General features: G+C 46.0%; 1 protein-coding gene and 1 pseudogene across 2 annotated transcripts in view; both read left to right on the top strand.

The window, feature by feature from the left end:
- The window catches only part of PALM2AKAP2 (PALM2 and AKAP2 fusion), a 348,936-nt gene that overhangs the window by 234,093 nt on the left and 95,626 nt on the right, over positions 1–19,217 (top strand). Inside the window, exon 1 of one of the 2 annotated variants that reach the window (XM_024757286.1) lies at positions 2,214–2,345. The exons of the other annotated variant lie outside the window; for it this stretch is intronic. The gene's annotated coding sequence lies outside the window, so the exon portion shown is untranslated. Of the gene's footprint in view, positions 1–2,213; positions 2,346–19,217 lie in introns of those variants that run through there. 2 annotated transcript variants of the gene reach the window in all.
- On the top strand, positions 7,234–7,334 carry LOC112407858 (uncharacterized; annotated as a pseudogene).

Here is a 19,217-nt window from a genome sequence, read left to right as displayed (position 1 = left end):
ACCTAGGGGGAAATAAATGTTAATTGAAAACAGTTTTTACTTTCACATGCAGATGTTCATACCCTTGTATTGATTTCATTGAACAAATTAAACAAATATTTCTGATCCCTGGTATGTACCAAGCCTTTCATTTTAAAAAAGTGTAGCTTAATCATGGCTTCCTCTTTAATATCTTATAAGATGAAAGAAAAGGAAATGTTCTTGTAAATTAATATCTATTGAACATGTACTTTTCCTAAATTAATATTCCCAGTAGTTTTCTGTAGAATATGCCAGAACTTTAAAATTAACAGAAAATTAGCATTAATTAATTCATATTTAAAAATAATATTACAGTAATATTAACACTGACATTGCTTTCGGAAAGAATTCAGAATTGCTGTACTATTTCTAATAAGGAAACAAATTTGACTGGTAAATGACACATTCTAATTTAGGAATGTAGGAAGAAAGTGAGGATGTACTTGCCCTAGTACTGTTTATAAAAATCTCACCTCTGCTGTAAGTGTAGAATTTTTCCTTGAAGAGTCTATGGTCCATATAAATAAATAAGTGTCCCCAGACATGCTCATTTCAATGTGAGTTTTCACATGCTATTAAAATGTTAAAAATAGATCACAATGTAGGGCACCCAAATATTTAACTCAGGTTAGTGCCACGAAGAGCTGAAAGAAAGAGAGAAAGGAAGGAAGGAAGGAGGAAAGGAAGAAAGAAAAGAAAAGGAAAGAAAGGGATTGACTGAGGCTAAAACTCTGTAATCTCCAACCACTGGTCAGTAAATTCTGTTGAAATTCAATAGTGTAAGAGACAAACATGCAAAAAGGCTGGTGAAACGATTCCTAAATGCCAAGAAAAAGAAGCCTATAGATTTTCAGGAACCCTGAGGAGAACCGCTGAGGTCTCCATTGTAGCCTTCACTGCATCCCCACCTCCCCTTTGGTGAAGGTGTGAATAAGCCTTCAGACAGTAAAGAAGCCTTTTCCGGGGTTGATGCTATTTTTAATGTCTTTAGCTGGACAGGCTTTCTGGACAGGTCCCCGTGTTACCGTTTCTTGTATGGGAAATCAAGGTCCCTGGCAGTTGTCTTTCCCTGCTGTGTGTGGCAGGCAGAATTGATTCTCGGAAGAGGACCCCGGGATTTTGGCCAGCGGTTCAGAAAAAAAGCAGGCCAACAGAGGATGGAAACTAGGGGAGTAAGGGGCTCTGACTTGCAGAGGTGGAGAGGGAGAATCACTGGGAAATGAAAACCTTGATCATGCCTAGTGGAAAGTTGAATTCAAGAAATCTGACTGCATATCATGGTTATATTTCCTCCGCATAGAACACCTTGGTTTTAAAAATACTCTTTTCTGTGTGAGGTGTTTCTGTGTGTGTCCTCCCAGGATTTCTAGAAGGTCCATCTTCAGAGGGTCATTAACATTATTTAAATATTCATGGTGGGGGAGGGGATTACAAGCTGAAATTTCAGACAGCTTGGGAGTGGGGGATGGCTGGCCACCCGCCGGATCCAGCCCCACGCGGTGTATCAGCTGCCTCCTTCCCCACCGCTGGCTTTGTTAACACACGAGCTCTGACACCAAGCCACCAGCTGCCACAACAGGGAGGGCAGCATGGAGAGCCAGTGAACCAGAAGCATCCCTGTCCCTCAGCCTCTGGACCACGTCACGGAGAGGCCCAAAACACACAAAGACGCGTCTCCCACCGGCTCCCAGCGGTCCTGCTTACCCGGACACAGCCTTGGTGCTGGTAAGGGATGGGGAGCTCGACCCCTCGGATAGGAACTCAGCGGTACCGGCCTTGTGAGGGCGCGCACGCAGCCACACACTTCCATATACACTCATACGCACGTATGTATACACCAACGCACACGTCCAGATGCACGCACGCCGACACGGCCACACGTGCGCTAACACAGGTCCACGTACCCAGACACAGTGCCCTCTCCCCAGTTAGGAAATACTCGGCTTCACTTGCCCTATCCCTCCATCCCTCCATCCCATCTATCCATTCACTCATTTCTTGGTTTCTCAGTGTGTGCCAAGATTTCGCCAAAGCCACAGACAGAAGGTGCGAGTGGTTGGGGAGGGGATATGGAAGCGGAGGGCAGACCTCTGCCCCAGGCGCTGGGAAGGGGGCGGGGAAGGGGCGGGCTCCGGGAGCAGGCGGGCGGCGCTCCCGGCCCTCCAGCGCGCAGAGCGGCCGCGGCTCTCGGCAGATGCGCTCGCCCCAGCCGGGGCCTGCCGAACGCCTTTCCGCGGAGTCTCCCCGACGCCCCGAGGAGGAGATAGCGGCCGCGCCGCGCTAGATCGGAGGCCGAGGACAGCGCCTCCGTCCGGCGCCCAGAGGTGGGTGTCCAAGCTCAGGCGCGGCGACCCAGGAAACCAAGTCCCTGGGGCCCCCTCCTGGTGTTGGGGCCTCGGGCGCGCGGGGAGAGGGTGGCTTGAGAGGGATTGGTCCCTTGGGAGGCCCTCTGATGCACCGCGGACTTTGAAGGGCTTTTATGGTCCTTGCCTAGTGGAGCGTGTGCGGGGCGGGGGCCTGGCTGGAAAGGGCTGTGACCCTGTGGCTTTGAATTCCTAGGTTTGGGGGAGGGCCAGCTTTTGGCTGCTTTATTCAATACTTACTCACTTATATATGCTTTAAAAACTAAACTTAGGAATACCACCTCCCTCCCACCCCCTCCGCCAAACACACACAGAGTCGGGCTGTACAGGAAAAGCAGAGAAAAATCAAAGGTCGGTAGCCGCCTCTCCAGGCCTGGGAGCCGCGGTAGATGGAGCCAGCGGTTCCAGCTGGAGAAGAAGGCGCGCGTCCTGACTCCTTTGATGGTAGCGCTGGGGGCGTTTTCAGAAATCAGGAGCTTTGCAGGGAAACTGAGGCCGAGGAGGGCCGGGTTCTCAGCCAGCTGGAACCTTTTGGAATAGGGTCCGGGGAGCTGCTGCAGGAGGAGGGAGCAGCCCTTCTGCGCGCGGAGGGAGGGGGAACCGGGTCCGAGCTGAGCCTGGAAGTTCGGCCTGAGGCTGGGACCCCAGCTATTAGGATCTGGTGTTTTATCCTGGATAAAGCCGGAGGGTAGGACTCTTTGGCCCCCTTTGTGGGGGACACTGTGGGGAGTCGAGGGCGCGGATCGTGGTGGTGAGCGCTGCGGCAAGTGTTCTGAAATCGCGGTGGAGGCGACGCGCTTCCCGGGATAGGAGCTAGGAGATACTGGCGGCCCTGAGAAATTCTAGAGAATCGTAGCGGAGAACAGGGGACTGAATGGACGTCCGGGAGAGCGGGCTGTCCGGGAGCCCGCTGAGGGAGGCGAGGCGGGCTGGGGAGCGGTGGGGTTAGTGGCCGGTGAGAGCGGAAGGCGAAGCCGCGGCTGGAGGCGGAGGGTGGGCCCGCGGGAGCGGGTCCCGCAAGCTGGTTTCTGAGTTTCCCTGGACGGATGCGAGACGGCCAGCATTGGGTATCTCTCCCTGATCCGCAGAAGGGGGCGTCTGGGAGGGAAGTGACTCGTGTAGAGAGATGGTGGATTATTTCTCCAGACCCGGTTTCCCGCGTGGGGCAGTAGTGGTTTGGCAGATGTCTGCCCTTCCCTGTAGCAGTTTTATTACACACACACACACACACACACACACACACACACACGTACGTGTCTCTGCATAGTATATCCCTCAGTCTGAAAACGACTTCTCAGAGGAAGCGGTCTTCCGTCTTATCACCCGTCACAGGCACCTGGAGGCTGAATTAGGACAAACCCACCACTCACCAGTGTAATCCCAGGGGATGTGTTTCCTTGGCTTTGTTCTAATTGAAGAGAGTTAATTTAAGCATCACACTTTTCTTCCTGGAAATGTTCACAATTTTCACACACACACACACACACACACACACACACACACACACACACACGTGTCTCTGCATAGTATATCCCTCAGTCTGAAAACAACTTCTCAGAGGAAGCGGTCTTCCGTCTTATCACCCGTCACAGGCACCTGGAGGCTGAATTAGGACAAACCCACCACTCACCAGTGTAATCCCAGGGGATGTGTTTCCTTGGCTTTGTTCTAATTGAAGAGAGTTAATTTAAGCATCACACTTTTCTTCCTGGAAATGTTCACAATTTAATTAAACACTCTCTTCCTGCTGGCAGCCTCCTCAACTTTGATCAATAAAATTTCAGAGTAACAGGTCTAGAAATGAGGCATATTTAGTAAGGAGTTCACTGCTTCTTTAAACATAAAGCCTTTTAAGAATTGAAACTTGCCCTAAAGCACTTCTAAACGGCTGTCCGATGCTCTCCGCTCCAGTTTTGATATAGGCTCTTTGCTTAAAGGGCATCTTCTCCTTTGAGTGGGCACACCATGGGTCTTGTAGGCCCTGCAGTTATTTTGAGCTGCACCAATAAAATTAGTCATGAGCCAGAAGAAATGAAAGTAATATACCTTGGGTCTCCAGATACCTTACCTAATAGACTGGGCAGTTAAGTGTTGAGATGCTTCTCTGGCAGTGGAGTTCATTTTCAACTTCTTTCTGGGATGCTAAGATGCTAGTGTGAGACTGGGCTTTGAGATGGGACAAACATTTTGAAATACCCATTATCTCATAGTTCTGGCATGACAGTTGAAACAGTTTCCTGCCTGCGGAGTTCAGGGCAGTGTTGTCAGAATTTATTTCACTTTCATAAGTGGCTCCTTCTGCCTCACCAGCCTCAGGATCTCTGGCTGATAAAGTGGAAGAGGTTGTCTTAATTTAGTTATCAAGTGAGGGGAAAATGATCCACTGGTGGTTTTATTTCTAAACGTTTCAGCATTTCAATATAGAAATTACATACTAACTGTTGCTTCTAAAATGTTAACACCCTGGACTTTCTAATTAATTATGATAATTATGGGCTAGATTCTGCTGTCTTTATAGATTTGGTGGACTCTTAAAACACCCGTGTCCTAGATTTCTATCAAGGTTGTCATCACAAGTCTCTACATATTAGGAAAATGAGAAATGTTTCAAATAAAAATGCAATTGAATATGGACGGGGGTTGTGTTGAGGGATTTTAATGATTAAAACAGGAGCATGTTGAAAATTGACTTCTGAAAACCAGTTTCGTTTTTAAATTTTATACATTTCTCAGCACTGGTATGATCTGTTATGAATTAGCCTCTGGAATGGCTGTCCTTTGATCCTGAGAGACATGGGAGTCACCATTTGCTTAGATGATTGGTCAGGCATCCTGTGTAAGCTATTGGAAATTTCAAATTGATTAATATACTTATCAGGTTCAACAATGTTAGTAAGTTTTGCTAGAAGATTGCATCATTTTTTTGGTACTGTGCAAACTTGACACCCGGAGGCAGATTTGCTGTGATGCTAAAAAAACTTAAGCTTCAGGGCCTTGCACTAGCACCAGCCTCTTCCAGTAGCACTTAGGGTGGCTTGGGCCTGAGGGAGGCAGTGCGTCCATCAGCCTTCAGGGGAGATAGATAGAGAGGGAGGGAGGGAGGGAGGGAGGGAGGGAGAGAGAGAGAGAGAGGGAAATATGTTTATTAGATAATCACTTTCTAAGGATATATGACTGCTGTTAAGTTTTGGACATATGCCCTTCAAATACATTTTCCAGGAAGATATTATTATAGAAAAGTTGAAATTATCTCTGTTGTAACAGGAAAATCCACTACAGGTTTCCCCCACTTTCTGAAAGTTCACATTAGTACCACTTAGCTTTTACTCAAGATCTACATTTCGCTAACCAAAAGAAATCCCAAGAAGATTTTCCCTTCTCTGAAAAAGCTGTTATCGAACTAGTGTAGTCTTTGGTAAAATTGAAGTGCCTGCTGTAACATGAAGTGGGAATACTCTTTGCTTCATGCTAGTTCAGCTTACCAAAGGTTTCATAGGAGTGGTCTACTTTCAGATAGTGGGACAAACCTGTATTTTGCTCAAAAAGAAAACTATAGAGTATGTTTGTGTGATTTAAGTAGAACTTAATTAGAATACTTAAGAACTGGAGTGCTCTAATAATTTCAGTAACTGAAATTTAAACTTGTCTGAAACATTTATTTCAACTGTTGTTGATGAAGATGTTTCTAAGATGTCATAAATGACTACCCTGCCTCGACTACTTCTTGCCTTAGTGAGTTTACCGTGGTAAACGTACTGTTGTCCTTCCACGTGATGTTAGCGTAGATACAAATTATAATTTGTAGAAGTGTAATCGCCAAAACTAGTCCAGTACAGACTCTGGAGGCTGGCTTTTGAGAAAACTAAAATCCCAATATAAATGTTATTTCTGTTCTTTGCCCCAGTCTCTGAAAGATGAGCGCCAGAAAAACGAGTTAATCAAGACCTTGCCTTCTTCCTACAGTAAAACAGGATGCGCTTTCTCCAGGGTTCAGCCAGAGGTTGTTTATTCCTTTTGAAGTGAATTCAGAGATTGAGGAGGTGCAGAAGAGGACAGACAGCATGGGCGGAGGGACTGAGAGCATCCTTGGGCCCATTGACCTCTTTTTCCCTTTGGTACATTTTTTTTTTTTTTTGCGGTACGCGGGCCTCTCACTGTTGTGGCCTCTCCCGCTGCGGAGCGCAGGCTCAGCGGCCATGGCTCACGGGCCCAGCCGCTCCGCGGCATGTGGGATCTTCCCAGACCTGGGCACGAACCCGTATCCCCTGCATCGGCAGGCGGACTCTTAACCACTGCGCCACCAGGGAAGCCCACCCTTTGGTACTTCTCTCTCAAATCTAGGAGCACCAGTGCTATCAGGCCTTGGGGGGACACGTTTGAGTAGGATCAAGGAACATGTAAGTGGCATTTGTTCCTTTCTTGGTTGGAGTCTCAGAAAGACTGCATGGGCCCTGCAACTGGAAAAGGTACCCTTTGGAGGTAGAATGCTGAAGGTTTCCTTATTCAGGAAGAGGATAGGGATGGGGATGAAATGATGGAGCTTCCCTCAAGTGGGTTTGTTTGTCTGTTTGTCTTGGAGGATACATGTCCGAGTTGGGGGAGTCATGGTGTGAATGCCAAGGAAGGGGAGAGAGCTGTAGAACTTGGTGGGGGTGACACTGTCCTCTGAAGCCCCCTTTTCAGGGACTTTGTGGTCGGTTGGTTGCTTGATTGGAGCAGATGGGGTGAGCACAGCCAAATACACAGATACTATATCTAACGCCCCAGTTATCCAGAGCCACGGCAGGGCCCAAACTCATTAGTGCATTGGCCAAATTCTCTATAAGATCTACAGCATGTCACATAAACTGAGTCTTAGTTCCTTCATCTATAAAAAATGGGATACGGAGAAGATTAGCGTGGCCCCTGTGCAAGGATGACATGCAAATTCATGAAATGTTCCATATTTTTTATACATACTACTATATATAAAATAGATAACTAATAGGGACCTACTGTATATCACAGGGAACTCGACTCGATACCCTGCAATGACCTATATGGGAAAAGAATCTAAAGAAGTGGATATATGTATATGTATAGCTGATTCACTTTGCTGTACAGCGGAAACGCAGCACTTTAAATCAACTATACTCCAATAAAAACTTTTTAAAAATAATAAATAAATAAAAATAAAAAATGGGGATACCAAAACTTACCTACTTAAGAACTTAAATGAGATAGGTATGGAAGCACCTTGAACATGTATTCTTCCCCAAATTGGTTGTTTTCTTTAATGAACCAACATCTTCTTTCATCTTTATGGCAGATGCAAATAAGTAAACAGTTTTTAAAGTTAATTTAATTTAATTTTTTTTTTTGCGGTACGCGGGCCTCTCACTGTTGTGGCCTCTCCCGTCGCGGAGCACAGTCTCCAGAGGCGCAGGCTCAGCGGCCATGGCTCTTGGGCCCAGCCGCTCCGCGGCCTGTGGGATCTTCCCGGACCGGGGCACGAACCCGTGTCCTCTACATCGGCAGGCGGACTCTCAACCACTGCGCCACCAGGGAAGCCCTAAAGTTAATTTTAAAAAATTCTAGCAGTTGTGTAGCACATCAGTTGTTCATGCTTTACACTGATCAGATCCAGAAGCTTTGGGCACAGAGGTTCTCCAGGCCTGACCTCCACGCCCACCCCACAGCCCCCTTTTGACTTGGGGAACCTGGCTGACATCCTTCTCGTCCCCTTTACCCCTGAACACTTGCACTGTTGTATCGAGGCTTCTCCCAGTCTTCTTTACTTGTTCTCTCCTGATGCTTCGAGTAGGTCAGAAATTGCTTCTCAATGGGAAAATGGACCCAAATTTTCAGGACCCTAATCCTGGGCTTTAAGCTCACTCAGTGACTGGCAGTAGGATGGGGGTCACTGGGATTCCCCTTCACGAACTACCGCAAGCTTCTTTGCCAGCTTTCATGAGTTTACTCTGTCATAAGACAGGAACGTGGATGAATGTATTAAGTAAAGATTTGCCACGAGGGTTAAAATAAAAAAGGTTTTCAGAAGAGCCTGAGAAGCGTAGTGAATTCAGTGCTTTTTGTTGTATCACTGAACTTCTCACAGGTTGGCAGTAGAGTTGGCTGCTTGGATGGATGACTTACGTAGCAGCCAGATGAGGTGGGCACACCAGAAACATTATTTTGAGTTAATTCTTAAGTGCTACAAATCAGTCTTCTTAACAAACACATATCAAAGGTGACCTCCACCCTTGGTCCAGACCTCGCCACCAATTTCGTGGTGCCACGCCTGTGCTAGGATGCCACCAATTTCATGGTGCCACGCCTGTGTTAGGATGAGCCTGTGCGTTTAAGGAAGTGAGTCGGTTAGGAAAAGCAGTTGGGGATTCACAAACAGCATGACTGAAAAAGCAGAACACTGTAGCACCTAACCCAGTTTGTGATGCCCCTGTGAAGTTTTATTTTTGATCACTGTCTGCTGGAGGGAAGTCCCCCTCAGAAGGTCTCCGCATGGGAAACTGTCCAGCTCAGGGCCAGTGACTCTCCAGTGTATATGTACTCTGTTTAAGGGCCTCAGCCCTGCATGAAGACCCAGTTTCCTGGGAATTTGCCTGTTCACTTGAGCAGCATATCTGGACATGTGATGCATCACCCCGGTGTCCATAGAGTGTCCATATGGTACAGACTGTCAGCATCACCCATGTGGGAGGAGCCGGGATACTGCCTTTTAAACTGGTTTTGCTGGTGATGCCAAGACCAGGTGATGATGGCAATCCTGGTGCTCTGTCAGTAGGTCCGTGAATTCTACCTGCACGTTCTGCCCTGTGGAGCACCCAGAGTCCTTATCTGCTGTGTGTGATTGGCGAGCAGTCGAGTCAGTGTATATCAGTGGCGGTCCAGAACTATTAACCTCTCTTTGAACTACCTAAGGATGTTTTTTCTTGCTCTGTGTATGCTTTAGCGAGGAAGCCTTGAAAAGGATTATTACTGTGCAGAGCAAGGATAAACAGTGATGCTAGAGCAGTTTTTCCTGGGCTGTCAAAGGGTGCTGGACTGGACGTTACCCCACAGGCCTTAGAGCGCCCTGGGTTGGTGAGGTGTTTAGAGGAGAATTTTGCCAGACCTTCCAGGGTTATTGTGTTTTGTCGGTTAGAAGGAAGAGTGTGTGCGTGGAACTGGTACCCACACCACTCCAAGTTCTGTGAAGAGAGAGAGGTTCCTTAGGTGGCCATCCTGTCCATCACCATGGCTTTTCCCAGGGTGTTTGTGATGATCCTGTGGGCCTTGGACTGAGCTAGCGCTTCCTGCAGCAGAGACCAGCCCTGCAGACTCTGGGGGAAGCCCCGACCCTCAGATGCCTTTCTTCCCACCCAGCCTGAGCAGCCTCAAATGCAGAGCTCTGCCAGGGCCGCCTGAGCCCCGCACCTGGGTGTAGGTGGAGGAAGGCCAAACCACACTTTCCAGTAGGCGATTAACTGCCGGCTTGCTGCCCCTCTGCCAGTGCAGCTGACTGTCTCGGCTTCTATTCTCATGACGACATTTGCACAGTGGAATCATGCAGAAACTTACTTTGTTTGGAGCAATGCCTCACATACATTTTTTCTGATACAGCCTACAAATGGAGAAAGACATCATTGTTGAGCACTTTTCGTGGGGGGGTGGGGATGGTGAGAGAGTGATTTTCCCAAAGGAATACATCTTACTTAATATTCTAGAAAAATCAAGTACTACACAACCCTGAATTCAAAAGATCTCTCTGTATGTATGTTAAAATCAGGGTCTACGTGTCATGTGCTGTGTGATCCCAAGGCTGTATTTAGCCTGGCAGATTAGTACTTTTGCATTAGAACATTTTATCCTCGCAAAGGATAGCAAGGATTCTCCCCGTACACAATTCCAGATGAGTAGAATTCATTCATTTGGGGAGGAATATGAAGAAACTGTTTTGGAAATTGAGATCCAACCCACAGCACTTGCGATTATTCCTGTGTGAGATCATTTTCCCTTTTGAGAAAAGTTGGAATCGGTGGTAAATGCAGCATGGAGGTGGACCCAGAGAGTGGGAGGCATTGCTTTTGCATGAAATCACAATGTGTACATTGTTTAAAAATATTCTTTTCATCGTATGCTTCATTACCAAAACAATTCACAGCCTCCAGAGGATGACAGATGTTACGGTGTAAGCAACAGGGAGAGTATAAACTAGAGGAAAGGAAAGGGAAGAAATCCCTCCTTCTCCAACCACCACTCAGAATGGAATTGAGTTTTTTCTTCTAGGGACTTCCCTGTAATCCCCAGGGATGGCTTGACCTTGAGGTTTCTAGGCTTGGTGCTGGGAGGAGCTAAGAGGAAAAGGGGAGGGAATTAACATTTTCTGAGCGCCAGACACCAAACTGGTTGCTTTATCTTCAATGTCTTACCTAATGCTAGCAATCACCACCATTTTTCAAATGAGGATGCTGAGGCACTGGGAGGTTATCAGGTAACCAGCCAAGCTGTGCAGACGCCAGCCAGTTTTCTTAAGCAGTTTTCCCTCTTGTTACTAAACCAGTGCTAAAGGGCCCTGGTGCTCAGAGTGTGGTCTGAGGACCTGCGGCATTCGCAGCACCATTACCCAGGGGCTTTGTTGAAACTAGAGGATCCTGAGCCCCGTTCCAGACCTGCGGAGTTGGAATCTGCATTTGTGACAAAATCCCTAGGGACCTGTATGCACAGTATGGTGTGAGAAGCTCTACTACCCCGGACTTGGAGGGCGAAGGTCGGGCAGCTACCACCGAGAAAACTAGCCAAACCTCAGGACTGCGATCAGCAGACTGACTTGAGGGACTGGTCTATCTGGGAGCGGGGATGGGTGCAACTATGAATAGAATCTAGCAGGATGCAGCTAAGCATCTTAAAATGCACAGGATGCCCCCCTCCCCTCGCAACAACGGATTATCTTGCCCTGAATGTCCACAGTGCTGATGCTGAGAAACCCAGATCTAGTTGTCCATATCTGGAATTCCCATCCTGTAGGTATGTTTCCATAGCTTCCGATGCCTGCAGCTCTCTAGCAAGTGTCACTTAGATGATACTGATTGCATTTTGCTATGCAAATGTGATTCTCTTTACTGGGACTTGGAAGGAGTAAAAGAGCTGAAATTGCAGCATGATAGATTTCCGTTAGGGTTATGAGAGTGTCTGGCTCTGGTACCCAGGATGTTGCAGAAATGTTTCTGAGCGTGTACTGAGTGCCCCCCACTGGGGGTCACTCCGCCCCCTCCAGTCCTGCCTGGCAACAGTACCTTTTGTTTGTTCTACCCCCCAAACTTGCCCAGGCCTCTGTTCTATTTCTCAGCCTCCAAGCAAGCTGTGTTGGGTCAGCTGTGATACCTGGAGGCTGGGGGAGGAAAGGGAATAAACGCAAGACTGGTGAAGGGAAGCAAAGCCTCTTTCCTACCACCTTGCCTCCCTGCCTGCCCCTGGGATCTACTCATCTCCCCCTTTTCTCACTCAGCTCCTCTAATTCCAGCACCTCCACTGACAAACACCTCTCCTCTCCTCTCTCCCTGCCCCTTCTCTCTCTAGGTTCTGGCCCAGAACGTCTGGAACTCTCTCCCCTCCATCCCCTCTGCCTCCCTCCCTCCTTTTCTCTCTGTCTTCCGTTTGTGAGCTGAAAATCAACCTGAATCACGACTGGGAAGTGAAACCAGGATGCCCAGTGTATATTAAGGGAGGGGAAAGTTTTGAACTGAAATTCTATCCGATAAAGAACGCTTGGCATTTATCTCCTTCAGAATGGCTACAAACACCTCTACCTACTTTCTTGTTCTACTCTGATTAAAACTTGCTTTTTCTCGAGCTCTAGAGTTGGAAAACAGAATTCTTTCTTGGTTCTAGTGTGTTTTCCAGCTTTCTTTCACTGTCGATATTATAACGATCATTTTCCTATACTTTTAAATGAACATTGTCATTGAAGTAGATTGTTCTCAACAAGTTTTAGATTTATCACCGAGGCATCCCAAGGAGAAGAAAATCTCTTCGCGACTTCTGTGTGCCTTCTTTTCATAACTCCCGTGATCCTTTGCAAATGAAAGGGGACGCCTTGGGGAGTGACGGCAGGCTACACAGAACGTCCAGCTCCAGCATTTGGAACCAGAGGCCGGGGCAGATGAAGCTGGAGTGCTGGGCTTCTGGCCAGAGTGGAATGAATCTTCCCAGCACTGGGAAGCCTGTGTTTTTCCAGCAGACCAGCTGATCTACTCCAGAGGGATTTAAATTGGGAAATGGGGAGTTCTGGGGAGTAGTGGAAATCAGAGAACAGGAGATCAATTGCTATGGAGGGTTATTGGTTATGTCACAAAAAGGGGGAGATTTGACATCTGGTAACTGATTCCTAGTCATTGTTTGGAGAAAATAATTGGGAAATCAGTATTAGAAACAATTTTGTCTTTAATATGAGTCCTAAAGGTGTATAAATGAGAGGAAGAGGACTTTCCTGGTGGTCCAGTGGTTAAAACTCTGTACTCCCACTGCAGGGGGTGCAGATTCAATCCATAGTGGGGGAACTAAGATCCCACATGCTGTGCATTGCGGCCAAAATAAATAAATAAATAAATAAATAAATGAGAGGAAGAAAACCTTAGAGGACTTTGTCCCCCGAGGTACCCCTCCTGTCTTCAGCCCACACCCTCTAAGTGTGTTGTCACATCTCATGAACGCCTCAAGGGTCCTCTTGGGCTTGATAATGTATGCCATCGTTTGGAAGATCCACTAAATTCTTTGGGCCACAAATTATGCCTTTCAAAATTGTCCTCGAAGAATGCTAGTAAGAATCATTACACAATTACCTACTGCAAATCCTTGGACACATACAGAGTAACAATTACTGGGGCTTTTTGAAGAATGGGTCCAAACCAAGGACAGAGTTTACATGAACAGAGGAAATAATTCACTATGTGTACAATTGAATAAAACCTTGAACCTTTAACATGGGCCCATTTTCATACACAAATTGGGATGAAGCTTCTTTCAAAAGAGCGTAACTTTGAAAAAGCTCAGATTTTCATATTTCTTCAGTGAGTTGAATCTTCCATAAGTGCAGATACTGGGAGATTAAAGGGGATTTAAGATGCTTCTGATAATGAATCTTCATTGAAAATCAGACCCTCTTCCAAGTGCCTGGCACATATGAATCACCATCTTTCTTTCTTTCTTTTTTTTTTTTTTTTTTGGTACGCAGGCCACTCACTGTTGCGGCCTCTCCCGTTGCGGAGCACAGGCTCCGGACGCGCAGAATCAGCGGCCATGGCTCACGGGCCCAGCCGCTCCACGGCATGTGGGATCTTCCCGGACCGGGGCACGAACCCGTGTCCCCTGCATCGGCAGGCGGACTCTCAACCACTGCGCCACCAGGGAAGCCCTATATTGCCATCTTTAACCCTCGTAACGTCCTCCTGTTGGGAAGATACCAGTATTAGAAATTTTTGTTACAGATGAAGAAAGTGAGCACAGTGGTTTAAGACAAGGGCATGTATCTAGTAGCACAGTCAGAATTTGAATCCTTGTAGTCTGGCTTTTATACACAGTCTCTTAATCTTTACCAAACTTATTCTGCCTTCTTTGTACTTAAGACAAACTAAACTTGCCGTCTCCTACTGCAGTTGAGGGTATGGATCTCAGTCCACAAGCAAAGGCTTGAAGAAAACATAGCATTTTATAACTTATGTAAATTAACTTAATTTTGTCTCCAAGCCTTCAGTCTGTCCGGCTAATAGAAAATTTAACCTCAGTTATCTTGGGAAAACGCCCACCTTATGATTGTATCCAAGGTCTAAGGTTTTAGGAAAAGGACCATCTAGACACCTCCCGACACCGGTTTTAGTTGTGATTTCCAGTCACGTGTCTATATTGCTTTGACTGTTTCTGTCCACATGGGCAAGTTTGGGGCTCTCGGCTGTTCCACACAGGCATGGGGTAGAGCCCGGGAATCCTTGGCAAATCTGGGAACCTGGAGCCTGGAGCCTTTCCTCTCTGAAGTCTTGCCAGCTCTACTGGGAGCTTCCAGGGAACAGAGCAAAACACCCAGAGGTAGAGGATGGAAGGGTGCTTTCTAGAATGCCTTGCATGATCTTGTCTATAGCTTAGATTTTTACAAAAGCTAGGAAGAACCTTGACACCAGATCTCCAAAGCAAGCATCCTGCTGGCTGCCTGCCTGCCTAAGGGGGAGGAAGGAGGAGAGAACGTAAAAGGAGAAGACATTCATTAAGATCTCAGAAATATTCATGGACTAGAGTGGTGGTTGCCAGGGGCTGGGGGGAGGGAGGAATGGAGAGTTAGTGTTAAATGGGTACAGTTTCAGTTTTGCAAAATGAAAAGAGTTCTCTGGATGGGTGGTGGTGATGGTAGCAGAACAATGTGAGTATACTTAATGCCCCTGAACTGTACACTTGAAAATGGTTAAAATGCTGAATTTTATGTTTGTATATTTTACCACGATAAAGCATAGTCATCCACACAGAAATTTTATTTCATTGGTACCAATTTTGACTTTTACTAAAAACAGTCAAAAGATAAATCCAAATGACAGAAATAGAAAATAAACATCACCATCAAAAAAAAAAAGTTCATGAAAAACTATCTTTTGAAAGCTAAAGGAGAGCAGTAGATTTGAATCCTCCAGTGGTGGGTGTGTTCACTTCCTTCAAGGGAAGCGCTGGTCTTGTCTGACCTCTGAGCCCATCCTTGGTCTTGAAGACAGTGGGCCCCGAACACCCGATGGTAAAGTGGCCTCAGAAAGTGTTTGAGGTCCAGCTGGTCCATTCCCTTGAAGAACACTCAGCAAGATGGGCCTGTGTGGTTCATGGTACCCTCTTTGGAGCCCACAGGACTGATTCGAAGAGGAGAACATGTGTTGAGCTGTGTTTTCCTACTGTCTAGGCTGCTCTCTGGCCCTGGGATGAGGGCAGCTCCATAATTACCACACCTCTGTCATCAAAGGAATCCCGAGTTGTCACATTTCTCAGTATTGTTTCCTTTGCAAATTAATTCTGGTTTGTCATATTTCCAAGGTGGAAACTACCTCTCCTCGCTTTTTTTTTTCCCCCCACTGTAGCTCCATGATAAGGGAAATGATGGATGCCTGGACTTGTCTTCCAGCATCCAGGGCACTGCATATCTGGGCCCTGCAGGGGCCCAAGCTCTGAAACAGAAAGAGGTGCCTGTCGAGGTTGCAAAGACACACTTTCTTAGAGTTTGCTGTCTTCTCATGCTTCCCCGGCTGTCAGAAAGGGCATGAGAGTGACCTGGGGGTTGCGAGGCTGTGGAAACACAGTGGGGGCAGCCCTGAATGGCTCTTCCCCTCTGTGGGCTTTGGTGTCACCCCAGCAGGGTGACTTCCAGGCAGAGGGCCAGCTCCCCGACACCCATGACAGCGGGGTCCCTTCTGCCTGCCGGCCCTGAGAGGCATGCTGGGGCAGTTCTGTGATGGCACTGCTAGTTCTTCCCCTTGCTTGCTTGTTTGTCATTTTACTTGTGGTAAAATACACATGACATAAAATTGACCATCTGGACCATTTTCAGTCACGTTAAGTACATTCACATTGTTGTGATACCATCACCATGCATCCGTCCACGAAACTTCTCATCTTGTAAAATTGAAACGCTTTACCCATTAAATACCAACTCCCCCTTCCCCTCTCCCCTTCTAGCCCCTGGTAACCACCGTCTACTTCTGGTCTCTGTTAGTTTGGCTACTCTAGGTAACTCACCTAAGTGGAATTACATAGTATCTCTCCTTTTGTGACTGGCGTAATGTCCTCAAGGTTCCCCCATGTTTTAGCAGCTGTTAGAGTTTCCATCCTTTTTAATATTGGTGAATTATATTCCAGAATATGTCTATACCATATTTTGTTTGTCCATCATCCATCGATGGGCTGCTTCCACCATTTGTCCCACCCTTGTTGTTGAGAGGCATGAGCCATCTGTGAAGTCCTCCGGAGATCAAAAGAATTCCCCAGTCCCTACTTTCAAGGAGTTCACTTCTCTAGCAAGTGCCAAGGTACTAATACAGGAAAAACTAAATCACAGTAAATCATCGTATATTCTGAGACATCTGTCAGGACATGTCACAAGAGGATGTGGATTTGCAAAATGCATGGCTTAGAGAGAGTACACTCTATAGTGTGGATTCCAGAGGTAGGTAGCCCAAGCCCCAATCCTGGCTTTGTCTTTAGTATCCATGTCACTTTGGGGGAATTATTGAATCTTTCTAAGCTTCAGTTTCCTTCAGTCTGTAGAATGGGGGTAATAGTACTTTCCCCATAGAGTTGTTGAGAGGTTTAAATGAGAAAACATTGATAGAGTTTAACAGAGAGCCTGGCATGTGGTTAGCATTCAAGACTAACATATAGAGGAAGCAACCTATTAGCCACTAAATGCCAGTCAGTTCTTTTTAATATATTGTTCTTGTTCTCTTAATCTGACTGTAAACATTGGTGTCTGCATTTGCCACAATTTCGCAAATATTTGTGGTTCCTATTCTTTCTTTCCTCTTCATCTCCCTTTAAGATTATGGTAGTTTGCATGGTAATCGATTTTGGAGATTCTCAGATTATTCAGTAAGAATAAGCTGTTTTTATCAGATAATTGATAATAAAAGTGAATATGGCCTGGCTTTCTTATCCATGGGAGGATATAAAATGAGGAAGGGAATGACCGTTAGTAGATAACCTTTATCTAACTGGCGAGGGAGTTAGCTTTCCCTAACTCTGGGCCCCTTAGAGAGAGGGGGAGGCCGGGTTCCATCTCTTGGTAACATAGGTCTGATAACATTGCCTAAGTGGCTGTTCTCTCAATTAAAAATTTCATATTTAGATTATTTTAATCTCAAAGATGGAAATGCTCTCATTTTTTCTACTAATGCTTAAGAAAACTTTAAAAAATTAAATTGACAGTTTCACTGAATGAAATATTTTTCTCTTCAAGGGTGCCCTAAGGCATTCTAGAATGTAGGTCTAAGGCACATCATCTGGCTGGTGCATTACTTTATTCTATTCCTGTTTGTCTGCTTGGTATTTCCAACCCAGGAGTCCACCGACTTCAAGGCAATTGAATCCATTATTACCCAGGAGAAAAAAAGTCTGAGTCTCCCTTGCCCCAACAGTAGGTTTCTCTCTAAAAAAATAAAAATAAAAAAAATAATAAAGGCATTTGAGAGGAGCGAGTGCAAACAGGAACCTCCTCCTCCACCCTAGCTGTTGCTAAGCTGTAAGCTAATATTGTGAGAGAGAAAAAATATCAAGTTCTCAACTTTCTTTGCCATACCGCTTTGTATTTTTTACTAGCATTAACGACGGTTTTCCCCCAAATGCTGGTGAAAGCTGAATGGTTTGTCCTTTAGTTTGTAGATTAGGGAGCTTTGCTTAGATTAACTCAAGGTGCCCAGGCTTCTTCCACTCCTCTTGGAGTTCTTTTTACACCTTCCCTATTATTCTGGTGGTATCTTTCAATCAGCTTTTCTGATCAAGTATTTATGGTGCCGATTACTCAGTCTGCTGGGGTGGGTAAAGGAATGCTGTGGTGCCTTTAAATATATTTGTCTGTTTGTCATCAAAAGTGAAAACCAAACTTGGAGATTTCTTTTCTCTATTTAAATTTGGAGACTTTTCTTTTTGCCAAAATCTCTGGAGAATGATAAGGTAGCGGTGGTTGAAATACTTCTGTGGCTTTTAGCAAGGGAGGATTTAGCAAGTGAGAGTTTCCCAGATTGGGTTTAGATTCATATTTGTTTATGTTCCAAACTTTTTTTTTTTTTTTTTCTGTAATACCACAGTTTTGAGTATCAGCAGAACTTGGGACAGATGGTATTTCATGGAATGTGTGTAATCCTTTGGGGTTGTACATTTTACTCAAATAAACTTTCATGACGGGTTGGTTAAATAGGACAAAGTCTCCCGCAGACTTCACTTGACTCTTTTTGTTCTTTTCCTGTTTTCCTGATCAGACTTCGGTCCAGCCCCCTTTAAAGAGGGCAGCTGAGTAGCGTGAAAATAAGGGTTTTAGGTGGTGGTGCAGTTAAGTTACTGAGGGATATTGTGGGTTTAGTCTCACTTGACATTAATAGTGAAGTGATATGGGAACCCCCCACTCCATCTGCTCCAGTGGTGGGTCTGGGGAGCTCTCCAGTGATGGAGAGTAACTCCTCTCTTGGTTTTCTCACTTCTGGGTACCAGAAATAATTAGCCCGTGGTTGGCAGAGTGTAGAACTGCCCACCAAGGAGGGATCTTACAGTACGGAAGCAAGAGCATAATGTAGGAAGGAAGTTGACATTTTTCAGGGTCAGCTCTCCCTAATTTGCAAAATGTTATATTTTCGAAAGCCATCAAGTAATCCACAGACTCATCAAATCAAAGGGCTAGGTTGTAGGGAAAGAATCCTGTAGAATTGGGGAGTCCAGAACGACTTGATCAAGTTATTCTACCTCCCAAAGCCTTGGTTTTGTAAACTGCAAAATGGGCTAATAATACCTATGATTAGTTGTTGCCGTGCAGTAACCGATCCAGAGTGGCTGGTGTATTTTCAATAATATATATATTTAAAAAAATAAATAATTAATAATAATAATTAATTTATTTATTTTTGGCTGCATTGGGTCTTCGTTGCTGCACACGGGCTTTTTCTAGTTGCAGCCAGCGGGGGCTACTCTTCATTGCGGTGTGCGGGCTTCTCATTGTGGTGGCTTCTCTTGTTGTGGAGCACGGGCTCTAGGCGCGTGGGCTTCGGTAGTTGTGGCACGTAGGCTCAGTAGCTGTGGCTTGCAGGCTCTAGAACACAGGCTTAGTAGTTGTGGCGCATGGGCTTA

This window comes from Neophocaena asiaeorientalis, unplaced genomic scaffold, assembly GCF_003031525.2.
Source record: "Neophocaena asiaeorientalis asiaeorientalis breed wild unplaced genomic scaffold, Neophocaena_asiaeorientalis_V1.1 scaffold432, whole genome shotgun sequence".
Classification (NCBI taxonomy): domain Eukaryota; kingdom Metazoa; phylum Chordata; class Mammalia; order Artiodactyla; family Phocoenidae; genus Neophocaena; species Neophocaena asiaeorientalis.
This window is presented reverse-complemented; position numbering and strand designations above follow the sequence as displayed.